Here is a 23,018-nt window from a genome sequence, read left to right as displayed (position 1 = left end):
AATGATTGCAAAACTTAACATTGTGGTAAAAAATGACTTTCAAGAATCCATGATATAAGAAAAAACATAACATCTTGAGTTGCAATCAAAGTGTTTTGGAAAGGAACAAAATAGGCTTGTTTACTATATCTATCTTTAATTGTGTAGATCATATAGATAAATGTCCTCTCTCTATTTTTTTAATTGCTCTTTCTCCCCCTCCCTCTATCTGTATCCCTTGCCCCCTTGCTCTATTCCTCTTTCTCTTTCTACCTCTCCTTCTCTCTCTCTCTACAAGGGAACAGGGTGATAGTGATGGTGATTTGCAATGCAAAATAGTGGCGTTGCTATTTACAACATAAATAGTGTTGCTAAATAAATTAGAAATGCTATTGGAGATGCAAATAGTGACGCTAGGCTCAAAACATGAGTATGACATTTGTTGCAAACATTTTCAACACAGAGCGAAATAGAGTGAGAGAGATTATCACCTTGAGAGAGAGAGAGAGAGAGAGAGAGAGAGAGAGAGAGAGAGAGAGAGAGAGAGAGAGAGAGAGAGAGAGAGAGAGAGAGAGAGAGAGAGAGAGAGAGAGAGAGAGAGAGAGAGAGAGAGAGAGAGAGAGAGAGAGAGAGAGAGAGAGAGAGAGAGAAAGTTATATTAACGTCTTCTAAAGACCAAAACTGGCCTATGAGACAAACTGTGATACAACTGATGAGGTCCAGCTATCCAAAATAAAAGTGCTGAATGAAAAGCTAAAAACAGGAAACTGAAAATACGGTGCTGTGAGTGTGATAAGTGTCGTATATGTGTATGTGCGTATGTAGCTCTGGTACTCCAGATAATGGCTACAAAAGGGGAACAAATGTCGATTGTGATAGGGGAACAACTATTGATTGTGATAAAGTGGTGCGATGTGTATATGTAACAGAGGCAGGGAGATATACTATCCTGGGATGTAGTAGCAGTCGTCGAAGTCGCTTATAGCAGGTGATCCCTCCTGGATGCAGGATGTGGTAGATCGGCGGTGGAGAAAGAGCAAACTGGAGATCTGAGATCCAATGTGTCGAGTGTCATCGGATCTCAGTCTGCTGTCGATGTAGATCAAGAATCCACTGGATCTCCTGTCGGTGTGGCTGTGGGGTTCAAAACCCCCGGATCCTCGTGCGGCGTCGGGTACGCTGGTCCTCATGCTGTTGTAGTGTGAGCCCAGAGGTCTGGCTGGAGGCTGGTATAGTAGCTCTCACTCTGTCTGTCTGAAAGAACTGTGTAATAGTCGTCTGGGTGGGCCCCTCTCTGACTGGGACCCGTTGTGTGCTCTGCTCTCTGATGTGCCATGCCTCTCCCAGAAAACGGCCAAATGATCTCTAATCCATATCAGTCATACATCCCTGAAGTGAGCTGCTCAATGTGTATCTAGATCTCAACTTTGAGTATGCCGGGCATTTGAGAACAAAATGCTCCTCACTCTCCACCTCTGATCTGCAAAGGGGGCATATCCTCTCCTCCTTGGGATGCCACTGGCTCTGCCACTCTCAATCATAAGCTGATGTGATGATACCCTGAGCTGTCCAATAAGAACTCTCAATCGATGTGGCATATAGATCTGCATATATCTCAGAATCTCTATGAATCCTTGCTTTGATATGCTCAAGAAGTGTGTATAATAATGTGCCATCTTCGATGGCAGTGGCTGTGCAGGGTTGACCCATGTCCTCTGTATATAAATATGCCATATCTCCTGTTTGATGACTCTGTTCCTCTCAGAGAGAGAGAGGGTGTAAGTGGGAGCCTGAGTATCATATAGAAGAGGTGGGAGTCTATCAATGTCCAGCCCATGTCTGTCAAACCAAGCTCTAGTCTGTGCATACCATGATGTGGTATCCCCCGCTCGAGCCATCTCCTGAGATGCCATATATGCTCTATATGCAATGTGATCTCTATCCATATCCTGAAATCTATGTAGGAAGCAGACTGTTTGAAATAATGCCTCAACTAGCATGGGCGGTGTGGCAAGCTCTGCTCGCACAATGTCATGTGGGACTGAGGCCTTGCTGCGAATCAATCTAGATATCATGATCACTTGAGGTCTCTCCATCAATGTCCATACATAATCAGCAAGGCCTGGCCCCCATATAGCTGCTCCATACATCAGTGTTGGAGTGACTAGAGTATCAAAGAGCCAGCCCTTGGTGTGGGGCTCCTGGAAATGTGCCTGATAACACTGTCGCTCCATAAGAGCCAATGCTGAGTATCCTCTAGTGAGGCAGTCACGAGTTGCCTGTGTCATCGAGAAAGTCCCTGAAGCTGCTGTAAAGGTGACTCCCAAATATACATATGATCCAGTGACCTCAATACTCCCTCCTGCTGCCATGAAAATACTCTGTCTGCGTATCTGAGTTGATGTATGGAATATAAGAACCTTGGTTTTACCAAGGTTCACTGTCATGCCTCTCTGTATGCAAAAATCATCCAATGCTAATAAATGCTGCTGTAATCCCTGAGCTGAGTCTGAGACCAACACAATGTCATCTGCATATAGTAAGATATGAACTGTGGCTCCACTGAGATCTATACCTCCACCGGCTCGCTGTTGAATAAACTCTGCTATCTCATCAATGTATAGCCCAAATAGAGTCGGTGAGAGTGGGCATCCTTGTTTCACATCAATGGTGCTCACAAGGGGATCTGATATACCTCCCGGACATCTGACTCTGCCAGTAACCCGCTCATATAGTGCATAAATACCCCACATCATGTCATCATCCACCCCCAGATCAAGTAGGCGTCTGAAAAGCCTCTCTCTCGGAACCATGTCAAAGGCTTTGCGGAAATCCACAAAGCAAGAATACAATCTCTGTTTCTTCACTCGTGTCTGGTCGATCAGACAACGGAGAGTGAATATGTGGTCTACGGTAGAAAATGCCCATCTGAACCCTGCCTGTCCGGGTGTGCACATGCACTCTCTCTCTGCTAGCGTGCTGAGCTCCTCCTCCATCACCGTGCCATAAAGTTTGGACAAAATTGGCCCAATCATGATGGTCCTATATGTGTTAGGATCCATAGGATCCCCTGACTTGTGGATAGGTACAATGGTGTGCTCTGTTCACGAGTCAGGGAACCCCTCTGACAATGCACGGTTGAAGAGGTGAGCAATGAGTGGAGCCAATATGTCTCTGCCATATATAATATGCTCTGCCTGAAGATCAAACTGGTCTCGAGTGCGGCCATAATGTAACCGTGAGATAGCATGTTTCACCATACGAGTGGTGAAAAAGAATGAAATACCCGGTCTCGGTGTACATGGTGTGGGTATTAGCGGCTATGCGGGTACATGATATAAACTCTGTGCGTATCCATGCCATACTGCAGGGTCATGTATCGGTGTGGGTGAGCGTGGTTCTCTGATTTGCCTCCATGCCTCTGCACAATCTCTGCTCATAAGAAGGTGGTATATATCCCAATATCTCTCCTCCTCCCATTCCCGCTTTTTACGGCGGGTCAAGCGGTGCATGCATCTCTGCGCCTGTCTGTGTGTGATCTCTCCTCTGGCCTCCAAATCGCGTAGCTGTCGACGTAGATCTCTGCACTCATCATCATACCACCTGTTCTGTGGCATGGTATCGATCCGAGGGGGGTGCGTGTATGTGTGATGTGGAAAACTGAGTGTAGCAGAATCATGCAGAATGCGTGTGATATCAGTGGTCAGTGTATCAAGGGGTGCGTATGGATCAAGTGACGTGATGTGCTCCTCCAGATGCTGTGAGTAAATATGTGAGAGCTTATGAGTGAAGTGTATGGTAGTATGCATGTGGGGTATGATATCTGCAGGTGGTGATGGTAATGAGGTGAGGAGTGAGAAACTGAGAAAGGTGTGATCGGTACCAAGTGGAAGTCTCCCAAGGCCGAAGGACTCGATAGTATGCATCCCATCGATCGGTCCGAGTAGATAATCTACAGTACTCTCGCCCCCCCCATGTGGGAAGCATGTAAGACCTCCTGAATATGGCCATCGTGCCATCCCGTTATAAATAACGAGATAATGTCTACTACCAAGCTCAAGTAAATTCCCTCCATACCCTGTGGCGTCTGGCCTAGTATCTGCTGACTCCCTACTGATCCCCAACTCCTCAGGGTCTAATGCTCTCATGATCTCTGGCTGCTCCATATCAAAACTCTCACACTGTCGGCTCTGTGTGCGCCCGTTGAAGTCCCCCATAAGGAAGACCTCACCCAAACTAGAATACAGAATAATGTCCTCTGAGAGTTGTGAATAAGGGGAGGGGGAATCTCTGGCCTGAATATCACCCTGCGTAGTAGCATATCTGGACCCTCGTGGTGAAAAGTAGCATACTGCCATATAGATCCATCTCTCATCTGATATCTGCACTCAGATCCATATGTAACTAGCCTCCTCATCTCGTCTCACTAATTGGATATGTCTCTGTATCCCCTGACGGAATAGAACTGCCACCCCTCCTGAGCCCCTAGATGTGCTCTGCCTAGTAGTAGCCCGGTATGCAGATACCCACTCAAATCCTGTAATGCGTGGAAGCCCTCTCTCTGGGCTCTCATGTGTCTTTGTGAGGCATATAACATCATGGTCGGATAAAATCTCCTCAAGTCTGTCCGGTCGTGACCATAGGGAGCCGTTGCAGTTCCAAACTGCCACACGTATCGGGGTTTTCTGTACAGTCCTCTGCCCCATCTCATAGGCCACGTCCCCCTATTTGGTGGGGTGTCCATCAATAAAAATCCGGCCATCTCGATAGAAGGCCTTACGGCCTTCTCTACGTGCTTGGAGTATCTGTGGCATGCATGCTCGTCTGTGTGCAATCTGCATCTGAGTCAGGTCCTCATCCATGAAGATGGAAGCCCCAGTCATCCCTCGGAGCAAAATCCGCTTCCAAAAGAAAGCGGCTCTGTCCTCCGGTGTGCTCATATGTAATATCAGAGCTCTGACCCTAGTAGTATCTCGTCCTGCACGCCATGCCTGAGTAAAGGGCATGCTCGTGTACCCTAGTTGGGTGCATAGCCCGCGTGCGTCCTCCTCCGAAGAGGCCCCTTCGGGGAGCCCAGTAATACGCACGTTCAATCTGCGCGCGCTCCTGAGCCTCTCCTCCTCTAAGGTCTCCTGAACCCGGACTACCTCCTTCTTTTTATTTTCTTCTTGGACCTCCTTCTTAATGTTCTTCTTCACTACCTCAATCCACCCCTCCTTATTCCCTTCTAATTCTTCCTTCATGTTTGCTTTGATTTTTTCCTCCCATCCCTCTCTCGAAGCCTCAACTTCGATTTTAATGCATACCTGGAGGTCCTCTCGGCATTCCTTCGTGATAGCCTCTCGGAGGTCCGCTTTGAAATCCGTGTCCTCTCTTGCCTCCCGTAGATGTGACACTTCCGTTTGTAGCTTGTCCAGGTCGGTTTTGAGATCCCTCTTCTCTTCCGTGAGTCACCGGATCCTCTCATGGAGCCGGCGGGTTTCTTGGTTCAAGGCATTATCTGCATCCTTCTTGAAATCTTTCTTCGCCTCCTTGGTAGCCTGGCTGATTAGAAGCTCCACGTTATGGAGCTTGAGCGGCATGTCGCCTCACGAGGAAAAAGCCCCCTCAATAGACCTGTTGAATGTCAGAGAGACCATCTTCAATGAAGAAAGTTTTCCACTTTTCACCTCCTCTTGAAACTGCACATCCACAAATGCTGTCCCAGCTTGCACGTTCCAAGAGCCTTCCTTCTGCGAAGAGAGATAAGCTCGGCTGCAACTGGCCATCCTATTCAGGATGTTATTCAAACAGATGTTGCTATCAACCCTGGCAACAGCGGGGGCCCCTTGCTTGACAACTCTGGGTATCTGATTGGCATCAATACGGCAATCTATTCTCCATCTGGTGCATCAGCTGGTGTTGGTTTTTCAATCCCTGTTGATACAGTCAACGGCATTGTTGATCAATTGATTAAGTATGGCAAGATTACTAGACCTGTTTTGGGCATCACATTTGCTCCCGAACAATCAGTGGAGCAACTGGGTGTGAGTGGTGTCTTAGTTTTGGATGCTCCCCCTACTGGCCCGGCTGGAAAAGCTCACGATGGGACAGGCACGGACTGTGGAAGCGCCTGCTACAGCGATGGCGAAATGGGAAGCTGCTGTCCCAGCTTTTGCGTGAAGCTCTTAGATAAATCGATTGGCCTACTACAGCGATGGCGAAATGGGAAGCTGCTGTCCCGGCTTGAGAGAGAGAGAGAGAGAGAGAGAGAGAGAGAGAGAGAGAGAGAGAGAGAGAGAGAGAGAGAGAGAGAGAGAGAGAGAGAGGAGGAGGAGGAGGAGGAGGAGTGGAGCCCCGAGAGGAACACCAAGGAAAAGTGAATTCTCTTGCAAGAAAATCTATCTTGTAACATCAACAAGCTTGTTTATCATGTTTCATATGATCATAATGAATAAAAGAACACCAGGCACAACAAATCTTCATGCAACATCATGTAGATCTCCCACGGTTTTTAATAGAATCAACCATATTCTTCAAAATCTTCACAAAATCCATCAATAAAACAAAGAAAGCAAAGAAGTACACCATCTTTGAATGGAAATACATCACATAGTATTCATCTTCAATATCTTCATAGTCTTCTCTCTCAATCTCTCATATACAATCACTTTGTTTGAGTAGAATTGGCTATCTCTGGCTCTCTCTCTCTCTCTCTCCCTCGATAATACATCATATCCTCACTACAATCTCTCAAAAATCACTCTCAATAATCCTTCTTAGGTCGTGGATACCCCTCCCAAGAGGCATGTCTGATATGAAGAGTCACCAGAGCCACTACAGTGTCCTTTCATAGCTCACTACTATCACTTCACTCTAGTCTTCACTTGAGTCTTTAGCAGCTACTTCTTCCACTTCTTTCAGCTCTTTTGCACTTGTATTCACCTCTTTCCAAGGATAGAAAACTTTCCCAAATTCACACATACATTCCACAGAACACTTACAGAAGCATACAGAACAGTCTACAGAACAGTACCAGAATAGCTACAGTACAGAACAGAACATAAGCAGAAGCTCTACAGAAGACCTACAGAAGGTTTCAGAAGATCATCAAAACCTCATAACTCATTCTCAAACCATTCCAAACTCTCACAAACCATTCAATAAGCTTTCACAATATCTCATTCTTCATCAATCAATACTCCATCCCTCCTTACAGAAGACAATCAGAACAAAACAGACCAAAACAGAGCAAAACAGAAGGTATACAGAACCAATCAGAACATCACAGAACCACCAACAAACATCATGATCTTCCAAAACACAATCATTACCATCTAAAACACTCTCAAACCACTTGTAAATCAATCAATCATCTCATAAAATCAACCATTCAGCTCTCAAAAACAACAAAAATCAGCCAAAAAACAAGTAATTTCAACACTCAACATATCCCCACACTTAATAAGGAAGCGTCCTCGCGACCCAGGAAAAAGGGAATACAAGTTCAGGGAAAAGCTCAACTTTGATCTTCCATATCTTCTCACAAAGAATCCATCCACCACGACCCCAACTTATAACCTGTTTCTGATATAAAAATACAAAGAAAGGAAAACCCTTTATACAATAACACTTCTTATCAAACTAAAAATCACAACAAATTTATAAAGGATATAAGAGTTGGCTTCTTCTTCATCAGCATCAGCTTCAACTCTCCAACCACGACCCCATCACCACAATTTTCCAAAACGTAGCTCGTACACGAAATCCCATAGGAAACCACTACGTTCGTTTGACATAAATAAACTCACAACACAAACACTAATACACAACACAACCATTTGAATGACTCCTTCAAAAAGAAAGATTTTCATTAAAAAGCTTTCACCATACATTGGAAAGGTATCAATGAAGATGATCCCTCTTAAAAGATTGATGTTGTCGGAAACGATCCATAGATAAGGATTCATCTACAAAGTTTTTAGGAGGATTTTGAAAAAATTGGAGACAGCACATCCTTTCCAACAGGACCAAGTATCTGCTAGATAAACAGAGGGCATGAAAATACAATATCTCCAGCTGTTGGGAATCAATGCTTACATTGACATTCATGCACAACTTTGGAATAGGCTTGGAATCATTATGAGAGTGCCTATGCATATATGCCAGGTACCAAGCAAAGTGAGCAGTTAATCTCATTGAGGGATCTGCAGACTGTGAATACTGTTGGGCAAAATGAACATAGTTTTGATAATATTGACTGGAAGCTGTCCATTCTCCTGGAATTACTGGCCAATTAATCTGCGGTCCTGTAAGGCAATCATCCGAACTCCATCCCCTTCTTCTGGAAATCTGATTATCAAACCCGTCACAGTCACTAACCAACTGAGGTGGTTGAGATATGGAAGTGTTAGGAGAGGGTAATGGAATAAGGGAAAGTGGATGTAGGGAAGGATAGGAAAAATCATAAAAGGAAGAAAAGGTTAAAGAAGGAGTGGCAGAAATTTGTAAGGAATCACTAAGGAACGGTGTTAACTGATAAATAGGAAATGTGGAGGGTACATTTATGGAAGGAGAAGGACAGGGTGGAGAAGGGGAAAATACCCTATCCTCAATAAAGGAACAATAAGTGAAAATAGGAATTTGAGGGAAAGATGAAGGTTGGAAAAGAAGGGGTAAAATTATTGTGGAATTAGATTGACAAAGGGAAATATATATAGCATAGCGGTGAGCCATTTGTTGGTAATAGAGGAGGGTAGGAACAGAAGGTCCTAAGAGAGATCGTCTATGATAGGCATCAAAGAAGGTAGCATCAAATGGATTATGTTTGGAAAGATAGGTTAAGAGATCCATCCTCAGTTGGTTAGTACTCTAGGCAAAGGTAGGAGCTGTGTTTTGTCTTTGATTTAGGACCACCGAATCAATCATGGGATGCCACGAATTATCCTGACAATCAGCTACTTTGGAGGAATAACTTTGGAACATATCAGCTATGTGCAACTCCAAATGATTGACATACAAAACAGCCTGTAAGACCACATCCCCCACATACCATGCCATATCTACCTCATCTGGAATTAACAAATCTCCTCGGAGATACATGTACGACATCAACATGGTATCTGGTGTGACAGAATCTTCAAAGACCATTCTGACTACCTCTGTCAACAACTCAGCAGACCAAGCCCCACTCCAGCCATCCTCTGGAAAAGGTAAATCCATCGTGGAAAGCTTCATGTAGAAGACCAACTTCTGTAAGTGGTAGTGGACAAAAAAAGAATGGTCTGGTAAGACATATTCCTGAAACTACTCAAAGGTAGACCATAACAAGTCCATTCTGGACTGCAATCTTTCCACTTTATCTTGGAATAGAGGGCACAAAGTAGCCTGTCTCTGAAGAGCAGCCAAGTCCTGCTGTGAAAGAGAAGGAATCAATGGAACAGGAGGGCTTGGAGGAACAGAGCGAGACTTTGCAAGCTGATCTTGCAACTGCTGGATTTGGGAGGCTTGGTTGGCCACTGTGTCATTAGTAGTCTATAAAGCTGAAAGCTTGTCATCTAAGATAGCTTGCAATTCCTTCGCTTCACTGGACATCCTCTCCTTCTCCGCTGAAAGGCTAGTAACCTGAGATTGAGCCTCTAATAATTGGGTCTTCAAAGAAGAAATCTCATCACTTTGGGTGGCAACCAGTTGGGTTTGCTGTTCCATTTGCTTAAATAAATCTGCTAGGGTATCCTTAGCAGAAGCTAACTCAGATGTTGCCTTATGCAACTGGTCTTTGGACTGCATGAGCTCTTCATAGAAAGATGCATACAGCTGTTGAACACAGGCTGTCACTGACAACTCAATGGAACTTTGAATATCCTTGCAGAGGAAAGGAATGGCATCTCCTGAGATGAGACTGTTCAGGGAAGGAACTGAGATCTCCAAGGATCCTTCGCGATGTGCTCTGAACAGGTTATTGCAAGTGAGATACCCAGGGAGTTCACTGCCAGAAGTAGCAGGGATAGGTACTGAAGGAAGTACAGAAGGGGTTTTATCCGCTACCCTCTTCAAGCGTTTGCGCTGTATGACCAGGGGAGGCGGAGAATCATCATCCTCTATGTCAATAGGTTCTGACTCTTCTGAAGGTGGAGGAGGAGGTACTGGATCTGATGGAGGAGGTAAAGGCACAGTCTTCTGTAAACCTGAATAGGTCAAGAAGGCAGACAAATATGATCCATATGTAACATTGGTAACATTACCCTTGGTGACTTTAACAAAATGCTGATCCATTTTAGTGAGGAGGTAAGCGCTCCAATCAATAGCAACTCCTTTCAACACCATCCTGGAAGCGGTGAAAAGCTCTTTGGACAAATAGTGGGATGGCGTTTTGGCAGGCATAAACCTGTCCTGAAGAAACTGACAGAGCGTCTTCCATACGGGATCAGTAATCATAGAAAAGGAAACTCCTGAAGAGTTTATCACCTTCTTAACATCAAGGATTTTCCGTGTCTGCTTCTGCAACAGCTTGAGAATCTCTTCATTAGAGAAGAGCTGACGAGTGGTCACAAAAGGTTCTCCTTTGGAGGGAAGAGACAGAGCCTTCCCTAGGCCTCGAGATGTCAAAGTCATAGACATGCCTTGGACTATGCCTGTCTTCTTGCTGTAAGAGGCCAGGAACTCATCACATAACGACGGATCCTCTGGAAGTAATGGAAAAGGAGTAGCCACAAAAGTAGCGAGTCCCGCCTTCGTGAGAGGCTCAAAAGTAAGTAGGGAAGAGTAATCCCTACTAACTAATGGGACGTACTGGATAGGGGGAGGAGCATGAGAAGGCGCCATTCAAATGGTTACACACATACCACAAACACAGACAATCAAGGAGAATGCCTGCAAAGCAACAAACAAAAACCAAGGATAAGAGAACAACCAAATAAGAAAACGTGACTTGACCAACTAACCCCAAGCAAACCACATCCTAGAAAAAAAATTCGACATGACCTTGAGACAAATGTGACCGAAAGCTTCATGCGATGCATTAGACAAACACCCAGAACCCCGTATCAGGCAACAAAAGAAAAAACTGCATACCGTAACCGTAACCGTAACTAAGACAGTAAACCAAAATAAGACCACATCCGACACATATCAAAACTATATCTGTGATAAACCAAGACTGGACCATGGAAAACAACTCTAATGACTGCGCATACCCATCCCACAAAACGGTTCATTAAAAAGGGGAAGTAAGTGCAGTGAGGGGGGAATTAATTTAATGAAGGGTTGAGTTTAATCAAGTATTAAAAATGGGTGAATTTTTATTAGGTGATAAACCTTAGCAAGAAAACGGCGGTTCCTTATTAGTTTTTTAATTACCAATTATTAGGTGAAGCGGTGCAGTTATTCGATTCCCGGACTTCGATTCCCGACTGGGTCTCTAAATGCAATTCATTGATTACAAATTAAGGTGATGTGGAGCGCTTTTTTGCCAGCGCGTGCTCATGTGACGGCTGGTTTATTTTAAATAAAAATTAAAGTGCCTCTTTAGCGCACGTAGCGCGTGCTAAGTGAACGGCTGGTTTATTTTAATTAAAAAGTATGTGTGTTTAGCGCGAATGCGCGTGGAAACTGTGGGTGAATTAAAGGGTTCATTTTAACAATTAATTTGTGATTAAGGGGGAAATGAAAATAAATAAATCACATAAAATAAATACCTAGAAGGGGTGTGTATGTAATGCAGGAATGCGCACGGAAGAGTCTCCCAAAAGAAGTGAATCCAGTAAAGGAAAAGTAAAGATCACTGATGAAACAACAACGACAACACCTTAGCAGATGTGTGGATTTGGTTTGTGTTGGTTGTTTATGTTTATTTTTTTATTTGTTTATTTGTTTATTTTTTTAATTTTATTATATTTTTTTTTTTGTTTTTGTTGGTATTAAGTTGTGATTATTTATGGTTGAATAAATGGAAAAATGAGCAAGGGAGGGGAGGGGAATTTGTGAGAATTGTTTAGAATTTTTTTAGAATTTTGTACTATTTTTAAATGAATTTTCTACATTTATTGGCAATTTGGGGGTTAAATGAGGAAATATTGAATTTTCAGAAATTTTAGGGTGAGTAATTTCCAGCGGACAAACTCCCAAAAGTTGGCAAAAAACAAAAGGATTTTTTAGAAATTTTTCTGAATTTTTTTAATGGAAAAATTAAGTGAAAAATTAATTAAATCACATAAATCATGTTAATCAAATAAGTCAGTTAGAAATAAGTCAGTTAAGTCTGGTTAGTGTGGGTAAGTCATGTTAGTCTAGCTAAATCAAGTCAGGTTAGGTTAGTCAAGGGAGGTTAGTCAACTAGGTTAGGGTTAGTAACTAGGGTTAGGGTTACTAACTAGGGTTAGGGTTAGTAACTAGGGTTAGGGTTAGTAACTAGGGTTAGGGTTAGGGGGATGGTAACTATGGTTAGGTACAACTAACTAAGGTGAGTTAAGCAACTAACTAGGGTTAGTAAATTAGTGGTTAACTAGAGTTAAGTTAGAGGGAACTAATGTTAAGTGAAAGGGAATTAACTAAGGTTAGTGAGGAACCTTGGTTAGTGACTAACCTTAGTAGGGTTAGTGGAGGAGGTGGTTAGAGAAGGTGGTGGTGGCGGTGGGGGAGGAGAAGAGAGGTGGTGGCGGGCGTTTCGGCGGGCGGCGCGAGGAGGTCTGCAGGCGGCGACGGCGACTCCACGGGGCAGCGGGCGACGGCTCCACGGGCAGCGGGCGACGGCTCCACGGCGTTACGGTGGCTCCACGGGGCAGCGGGTGACAGCTCCACGGGCAGCGACGGCGCTGCACGCGGCGGAGAGGACGACTCCACGGGGCAGCGGGCGACGCTGCGGGAGGAGGGCGGGCGCCAGGGACAGGAGGCGGGGGAGGGAGGTGAAGAGGAGGGAGGAGGTGCAGATGGTGGAGAGGGAGGAGGTGACGATGGAGGGGAGGGAGAAGGAGAGAAGGAGGGGGAAAATGGAGGAGGAGGGGAAATGGAGGAGAACGCAGGGAGAACAGGGAGATGGAGGGAGGAGGTGGTTGGGGGGAAGGGGTGGGCGGGCATTTGGGGTGGGCAGGGTTTAAAAAAAGGGGGTGGGTAGGGGGTGGACAGGTGCAATGGGCGAGCTGGGGGGTTGGGTAGGGACAAGGGTAGGGTAGGGGGTGGGCAGGGTAGGGTAGGGACAAGGGTAGGGTAGGGTAGGGACAAGGGTACGTACCCCCGTCCCGCGCACATGCGCGGGGCGGGGTAAAAAAATTTGTCGTGACGGGATGGAAATGGCGCTGGGATGACGGGGCGGGTCATACGGACACGACCGGGGCGCGTGGAGACTCGTAAAATTGAAAAAGGGCGCGTTCACGCGCAAAACGGGCGTGCGAATACACGTAAAAATAAAGAAAAATTAATAACTCCCAATCCGGACATCAAAACGAAATATCGTAAAAACAAAAAGTGGGCAGGACGACAGGAAGAAAACAAGAAAAATATATGACGGAGATTCCGGGAGGGGAAAAGGGCGGTCACGTGCAAAAAACAGAAAAAATGGACCACAAAACGCAATTAAAAATTAATATCGAAAAATCCGTGCATCGGAATGAGGTGCAGAAAAAAGAAAAACTATGCAGAAAGATGTGCCCGACAATCCTATCACATCAAAACATAATCCCGACTGAGATAAGACATGTTCACATGGGAAAAACCCAAAAAACAAACCCGAAAATAGAATCGGAAATTAGAATCGGACAAACCGTTCACCGAAATGACATGCAGTAAGAAGGAAAAATGTCCGTAAGAAGGAGTGGCACAGGGTGATCATGTTAAATCGCAGTTCCGGTGGAAGTAGGAGGGGTTCACATGCGAAAAACGCCAAAAATACGCCCGAAAACTGATTTAAAAATTAATACGTAAAAATCCAAAAGTCGAAAAAGGGTGGAAGAAAAAGGAAAAAGGTGGGGGAAGGCAAATGGACACGGCTGTCAAATCAAATTGGAATTCCGATGCAAATAGGGCAGGTTCACATGGAAAAATGTCAAAAATACGCATGAAAAAGTCTGAAAAAACCGAGAAATTAATAATGGACAAACCGTGTATCGGAATGATGCGGAATAAAAAGGAAAAATGTCAAGGGAAAAGTGGTGGTCAAGGCTATGACGTCAGAGCATGATTCGGAAGCAAGAAAAGCACATTCACATGGAAAACCGGCTAAATTGCGCAAAATGCTTCAAAAATTAATAACTTGAAAACCGTGCACCGGAACAAAGGTAGGTAAAAAGGAAAAATGATCAGTTCAAAGGGAGGAACAGGGCTATAATGTTGGATGTGGATTTCAGTGAATGTAGGATGCATTCACATGGTAGGACCTCAAAATCAGGGAATAACGAGAAACCGTAAAGGAACAACCCCAAAGGTGGGTGGAACATAACCGGGTGGGTGGGAAGGGATCCCATTAGGGTAAAAGAAAGGCAAGGCATACATGCATGAGCAGGGTAAGGCATATGCAGAGGATATGCAATGTAGACGCGCAGGGACACGTCCCCACACTTAAGACCTCAATGGATAGGGTTAACCGAGCAACAGGGACCTAGGACCACGCCATAGACCATCCACTAACGTCCCCACACTTAAAACACGACCGTCACGAAGAAACAGAAGGTGTAGGGTTAGAAAAACTTGGCCCATTTCGTCAAGAATCAAGGTTGAGTGTCGACGGCACGTCCAGTGTTGTTGCCGGCTTCTGGAGGTACCAAGGCATCTTCTTGGCACACGTTCATCATGGCAAGGACCACGCGGCAGCACCCAGGGAGGTAGCTGGTTGAAGGAATCGCAGGAAATTCGTCGATGATGATGAGGGATACTACACTCAACTCACAATCACTCAATGGGAATGAAAGAACAGTCACTCGCCCCATGACTAATATCTCTTGAGGAATAAGGATTGAAACCCATATCGCATACCCAGTTGAGGAATCGACAAGGGGGAATGGTGTAGAAGGAGTATGCCAGGGTGCACAGTTGATGGTGCAGTAGTGCGTCCAACCCGTCTGGCATAGGTGCAAGGAGGAAGGCAAGGGAGCCTTACAATGCAGTGTACAGAACAGGGTGATGTGTCTGGTGATGACGGTAAAGACCCATCCCGTGGGTGCACAGGGAAAGTGAAACATACCTGACTCCAAGTGTCGTAACGTCCCTCAATCTCACCTCTCGGTAATTGATTAAAGAAACTCCAGTCACACTCATCCCACCCTCTGTCTCAAGCTCTGTTGATAGATACAGGAGGGCAGCCTTTTCCTAAAACCCGTTGATGTAATCCTCACAATCACTTGTGCAAAGATTGTATACCTTGTGCGCATTTGATGGTGCAACTGTGCATCCCACCTTGTGCCGGCATACGGTGCAAGAAGGAAGGCCAGGGAGCCTTATGGTGCAGTGCACAGAAACAAATTGTGCTTTGTGCTTTGAGAGGCCCATCTTGTGCGTGCAACACTTCATTCACACTTCTCACCTCTCATTTGATTTGAAGGGAAAAGACTGGTCTCTCGCCCCACCCTCTGTCTCACGCTCTGTTGATAGATACAGAGGGCAACCATACTCACTTCCCCATCTGGTTAGGATGAAAGCTCACATCACTCGATTGTTTGTCGATGAAGATCGTGTCATCAGTTGTTGAAGAGGCGTACCCAGGGAGGTAGCCATCAAATCGAATATTGTATTGGACATGAACATGTCGTCTGCTGGAGGACAGGTAGTCACTTTGCAGAGAGTCCCAGGACATAGCGTACCAAGGGAGGCAGCTTCGAAATTGGATCTTGGGAATATTAATTAATGAATCCACTTTCTGGACTGCTGGGTGTTATCACCTTTTCCACAGCCAGCTTCTCGCCCAAGGGTGTTTACCACCTTTTCCTGGAACGAGGCCTGCTATGACAGGGAATTGCTTCCTTTTCTCTCATAACAGATTTGTTTTGTTTTGTTTTTTTCTTGTTTTCTTGTTTTCCCCTATTCCCGAGGGTGTTTCCACCTTTTCTCAAAGAATAGGTCGGCATGACAGAGACCTAAGTCCTTTTCTCCCATGACCGATATGTTTTGTTTTGTTTTGTTTTGTTTTTTTTTTTCTCCTGCAAAGTGAGCAAGGGAATGGTAGAAAAACCATGTGTCAAGACCAACCTCGCCACTGTCGCTGGTGGAAAATAGAGGATAAGAGATCAAGGCTAGAAGGGGGGTTTGAGGGGACAGAGGGTTGCGTCCACTTCATCAGGAGTGATTGAAGAACGGCTATCAGAAGTAGCATCATAAGAAGTACAGTGCCGCGCCAACGAGGGAAAGGATCAAGTGTCCGTAATTGTCAAGATCCCCAAGGAGGGAAGTACTTGGACAGAGCCATTAGGGTTGACTGCAAGTACCTTATAGGGGCCCATCCACCGCTGTTGGAGCTTGCCAGGAAACTTGCCAAAGCGTGAATCATAGGCTAGGACCAAATCACCTTCTTTGAACTCCTTGTGCTTGATGAAACTGTCATGATAAGCCTTACGTCGAGCTTGCGTGGCTTCCATGCACTGTAGAGCCATCCTGCGAATTTCTCCAAACATTCCAAGTGCAGGAGACGGCGTTGCAGTGAATCATCATCCCCCAAACGCTCTTTGATAGCCACTCTCAAAGAGGGTAGTTCCAATTCAACAGGAAAAACAGCTTCTGTTCCATACACCAACTGGAAAGGTGTCTGTCCCGTTGCTGCTTTATGGGAGGTTCTGTACGCCCAGAGAGCCTCTGTAAGTTGATCATCCCAATCACGACGATGTGCGGCAATTGTTCTTGTCAGAATTGAGCAGAGGATGCGATTGGCGACTTCGACTTGGCCGTTGGCTCTGGGGTAATAAGGAGTGGACTTGCGATGGCGGATCTTATACAACTCTGTCAACTCTTCCATGACTTTATTGAGGAAATGAGTGCCTCTATCACTTACCAGCTCTAAGGGACTACCAAAACGGGTGATGATATTCTCGTACATGAACAGGGCCACGCTGTTACCATCGTCCCGCTTTAGGGCTTTAGCTTCACACCACTTTGTAACATAATCCGTACATACGAGGATGTATCTGTTCTGTTTCCTTCTGGTAGGAGGATCGATTGGACCTACGAAGTCAATGCCCCACTTCTCAAACGGCTTCAAAGGAAGAATAGGTTGCAGTGGCATGGTACTTGTCTTCGTGGGTTTCCCCATTCTTTGACAAGCATCACATCTTTTACAGTAATCATAGGAATCTTTGTGGATGGTAGGCCACCAATATCCTGCTAGCAGAGCCTTCCTGGCTGTAGCTTCTCCTGCAAAGTGACCTCCACATGGCTCGTCATGGCAAGCCTTCAGAACAATCCCAATCTCATTTCCTACAATACATCTTCTGAGCACTTCATCTTTGCCTTTCTTATACAGTGCACCGCCTAGCAGGGTGTAGGGGGCTGATTCTAGCATGAGCTTCTTCCTTTCTCGACTAGAAATACCAGGAGGGTACTGTTGGGTTGCCAGCAGATTGGCAATGTCTGCATACCAGGGAGTTACAGTCTCTACCAAGAATAGGGAAGCATCAGGGAGGTCTGGATCATCCTGCTCCTCGTCTGCAGTTTGTGGGATACGCGACAGATGATCAGCCAGAACATGGGAACGACCAGGCTTAGTAATCACCTCAAAGTCAAACTCCTGGAATAGAAGGAGCCATCTCATCATTCGTCCTTTCACATCTGGTTTGTTCATCAAGAAGGACAGGGCCTCATGATCCACATAAAATTTAAAGTGGGTGGATAGGAGGTAATGGCGAAACTTCTCTAGGGCAAACACCATTGCCAAGCACTCCTGATGCCAGGAGGCATATTCCACGGTGGATTTCGTGAGGTTTTACGGTGGATTCCGTAAACTCAGATGACCGGGGCTCATACGCAAAGAGGATTCTTTGTGCGAGAAGTTGATGGGGACGCCTGTCCTTTTCGGGCGTTTCATTAATTTAGTGTGTACATGGGTGATTCCATAGCGGGTGATTCCGCAAAATGCATATTAAATTAATAAACGTTTATGAGTTTAGAGTGCGCACTCGTAATAAATTAAGGTTAGGATTTATTTCTAACCAGTTGATTTATTTATGTAGCTGAAGACTGTTAGGTATTCACTTTTGTCGGTTTAATTGTGTTATTTTACTAACGATTGTGAATGCTTCAGTTGATGTGTAGAGATAGCAGCAGTGGCGGAGGAAAGCATTGGAGTCTAGCGGGTATTCGACATTTGGACTATATTTTGATAGGCGCCACGCCTATATTTTGTTATGTCTATTGAGACATTGATTATCGATTATTATTTTGTATGCGCTTATGCGCCCAGATATGTTATTTCTATTTGGACATTGAGATTGGGCGTGCTAGACACTATGGGCACCGTCCATTAGCTTTATTTTACTATTTTTGTAGAAAGCAAACTCAAAAGCTAAAAACTTGTTATATTTTTGTAATGGGGCTATTATTGAGCATGAAGATTGGAAATATACATAAAATACATGCTTTGTGAAGCGCTCACACAAGGCATGGGGGAGATTGAACCCAATTTGTCTCTTGCCTCATGTCGTGCTTGCTTTTACATGGGTTTTTGTGCTAAAAAGTAGAGTACTTTGTTCTTGGGGACCTTCCGGGATTCACCACGTGAGCTATCTGTGACCGATCTGCGCACCAGTGGTATCAGAGTGGAGCAGAGATCAAGGGCTTCCAATCGCTACCAATCTCGGGCGAAGGCGGAGCTCCAGGAACAAACGGCCTCTACAGTCAATCTCGTCGCGAACCGTCAATACAGGCAGACTTCTGGCGATCAAGAACCCCTGTTTCCACTGTCAGATCGTGAAGGACCAATCTCTGCAGGCGGAGGACCACGCATCCAACTCCTTCATCAAGTCGTGGAGTTACAGAGATAAGCTTCATGGTTTTTTCTCAAAATTTCTTTCAATTAAGCTTAAAAGAAAGCTTATGAAGCTTGGAAATCAATAAGAAAACAAATCGATCCATCCTGGAGAAGCCCGAAAATTCCGCGTGGGAAAAAACGGCCCCCTCCCCCCCCACGAAAATTGACGACGTGCTGCCATACTTCTTCCTTCCATAACTTAAGCTTATTAAGCTTAAGCTTAATTCATTAAGCTTAAGTCACTCCATACTTTGCAAGTTATACAGGGCAGAGAAGTCGATATACTCCGAGTCTCGCACTCCAGAAGTCAAGTTCAGTAAGTCACTTGGAATCAAGTTCTGCAAGTCGGCCTAAGTCCAACAAGTCAACAACCCTGCAAGTCTGCTAAGTCTGCAACTCTACAAGTCAGACTAAATCAGAACTGACTAGTGCTTAAAACTCATAGAAGACTTGTTCGTATGCAAAAACTCTGAACTGGAAAGTTGTTCGCAGCAAGCTGTTCTACCTATCTACAAGTTCGTTGAAGTACTTTCAGCAAACGGAGACAGAAATATTGCAGAATTTCTGAAAATTGAAGAAGAAAATACCCAAAAATACATAGCCTTGTAACCCCAAATTTGAGCTACGCTCATCTCGCTAACTGATTTTGAGTGAGAAAGGTTTGTTGAGTTTTACAGGATGACTACCCCACATATGGATGATCCTATGGCTGAAGACGATCTACCCGAGCCTACCATGGAACAAAAGCTGGATCTTATCATGTTGCAATTGGAAGAAGAGCGAAGAGCTAGGCAAGCCCTGCAAGCGCAATTGACAAAGCTACAAGGAGCGTCCATTGATAAAGAAGAACCTCAAGCTGAAGATTTGATTCGCCGTACCATCGACGCCACTCTTGAAGCACAAACCATTCGCAAGGAATCTAAGATAAGTAAACGAAGTTTCAAGTTTCGCACTTTCAATGGCATAAGAGACGGAAAGACTGTTTTATCATTCATTAGCCAGTTTGATGACTATTTCCATGAGGAAACTTATCCCGAGAAAGATAAAATCAAGTGTGTTACTAATCATTTGATAGACAGAGCATCACTTTGGTGGACTGTAGTCCGCAAGAGCATAGAATGTCCTGCTACATGGGAAGATTTCAAGAAGAAGTTCATGCAAAATTTCCTACCACCGCAATTTCATGAGAAGGTATCAAGCAATGGGATTTACTCCAACAGCGCGATCGTGAGCCTATTCCATAGTATACAGAGCATTTTTGGAATGCACTCCTACAGCTACGCATGCTTGAAGACGTACCAGAGTCGACACATAAGGGGAAGTATATGTCTGGACTTCTTGGACATTACTACGCTGAGGTGAATATGTTCAAGCCTGCTACCCTTGAAGACGCCATCTCCTTAGCTCACGACACTGAAGATAAGTTACGCGGAAGAGATTGACGACCACAGCCATTCCAAGCAAACGGTAATTATGGATCTAAACAATTCAATTCCAATTTCAGAAGGTTTAATCCAGGTCGTTTCTCATCACCATCTTTCCGCAAGAATTGGCCTAAACCACCTGCATTACCATCCACTGTCAATCCAAATCCTAAGCCTATTCCACAAGCAAATCCAAATATACCCAGACTCCCAGCCATTGCAAATAATGTGACCAAAGCCAAGCCCATCGTATGCTACAAGTGTCACCAGCCAGGGCATCTCGCAGCAAATTGTCATTCAAAGAAACCATCAGCACATATCAACTACCTTGGAGCTATGGACGAAGACGAGCATGAGGATATGCCGGATTTCACTGAAGAAGAAGATGATCCTACTACTACTTCCGACACTTTACCAGGTATGCCTACTTCACATTCATTGTTGACTATGAAATGTATGGTGCATGGAAAAGAAAGAACTATATTGCATGATGACGGTAGTACCCATGACTTTATTTCAACAAAATTGGTAAAGGAATTGAAATTGCATACTGTACCTACGCACTATCGCATAAAAGCTGCATTTTTAGGCACTAGGTACAATGGCACACAAGAAGTTCAAGATTTAGAAATTCAAATTGGTCCATATATTGAAAGAAGAAATTTCTTAGTTGTCCCATTACAGTCTAGCGACATTATTCTAGGAATGCCATGGAGACACCAACATAATCCCAATATAGATTATTCCACACACACAATGAATATAAATTTTCAAGGAAAATCTATTACATTATTTGGTATGCATGCATCTCATATGTTTCCACTGCTTTCGCATACTCAAGCAAAACGTGCACTACGCAAGAACACTAAATCATATCTCATTTGGGTGAATGAATTGCACGCAAAAGAAACTCATATGCACCCTCAGCATAAGGAATTTCTTGCATATTTTAAGGACTGTTTTGCAGAAGACCTACCACCAGGTTTACCTCCATCACGTCCAGAAGACCATAAGATTGACCTAATACCTGGCACACAACCACCTTGCAAAGCCCCATATAGGCACAATCAAATAGAGCAAAAAGAAATCCAGAGTCAAGTTGAAGAATTATTAAATAGAGGCTTAATTCGACCTAGCAGTTCTCCATTCGGTGCACCTGTGCTCCTAGTCAAGAAAAAGAATAATACTTATCGGATGTGTATTGATTACCGAGCATTAAACAAGATCACTGTAAAGAATAGATATCCTATACCTAGAGTTGATGACCTTATGGACAAACTGCAAGGATCTTCTATATTTAGTAAAATTGACCTTAAATCTGGATATCATCAGGTGAGGCTTGATAGATCCGACATATTTAAGACTGCATTCAGGACACAGTTTGGCCATTACGAATTCTTAGTCATGCCATTTGGATTAACTAATGCACCTGCTACTTTCAGTAGAATGATGAACCGTATTTTTCTAAAATATCAATATTGTGTGATTGTTTTCTTTGATGATATTTTAGTGTTCAGTCAAAGTGAAAAAGAGCATTATGAGCATTTATCATTAGTTTTTCAATTACTGAAAGAAAATCAATTGTTTGCAAATCCTGACAAGAGTGAATTCTTTAAGACAGAAATAGAATATCTAGGTCATATTGTATCAAAAGAAGGAATAAAAGTTGATCCTAAGAAAATTGACGCAATATTGCATTGGCTTATTCCTAAAAATGTACATGAATTACGCTCATTCCTTGGTCTTGCTAGTTTCTATAGGAAGTTTGTACGTAATTTCTCATTACTTGCTTTACCATTGACCAAACTTCTTAAGAAAGGCATTGTTTATCAATGGACTGAAACTCAGCAGAAATCCTTTGATTTACTCAAACGTGCATTGACCAATGCCCCTGTTCTACAATTGCCTGACTTTAACAGACCATTCTTTTTAGTTGTGACCGATGCTAGCGGATCAGGAATAGGAGCCGTGCTAATGCAAGACAACCATCCAATAGCATATTCTAGTTCTAAGCTGAAACCCTCTGAGCTTAAATATTCCACTTATGACAAGGAACTCTTAGCAGTTGTCCAAGCATTAAAACAATGGAAGCATTATTTAATGGGTTCAGAATTCATGATAAAGACCGACCAGCAAAGCATTAGACATCTACTTAGCCAACCCCAAATTTCTGACCGTCATATCAAATAGGCTTCATTCATTCAAAGTTTCCATCCTATCATTCAATACCAACCTGGAAAAGAAAATGTAGTTGCTGATGCATTAAGTAGAAGACCTGCAATTCATAACATTTCTATCATATCTTTTGATTCTTTAATTGTTATGAAAGACACATATCACCAGGATATTACTTTTCATTCTGATTGGCAAAAATTAGTTCAAAATAATTTCATTCCTGTTGATTCATTGTCATATAATGATGGATTCATGTTCTTTGAAAAGAGACTGTGTATTACTATTCCATTCCGATCTTTTGTTTTGAATGAAATTCATTGTTCCCCATATCAAGGTCATAGAGGTATCATTTCTACATTACGCATATTAACTGAAGATTTTTATTGGCCGCATATGGATGCAGATGTATCTAATTTTGTTTCTGAATGTTTGATTTGTCAAAGAATAAAGAGACATCATGGTAAACAGTATGGATTATTAATGCCTTTATCTATTCCATCTAAACCTTGGGAACATATATC

Source organism: Lygodium microphyllum, chromosome 29 (assembly GCF_053477565.2).
Source record: "Lygodium microphyllum isolate KBCC chromosome 29, Lygodium_microphyllum_v1.1.10, whole genome shotgun sequence".
NCBI lineage: Eukaryota > Viridiplantae > Streptophyta > Polypodiopsida > Schizaeales > Lygodiaceae > Lygodium > Lygodium microphyllum.
Note: the sequence above shows the minus strand (reverse complement) of the source record.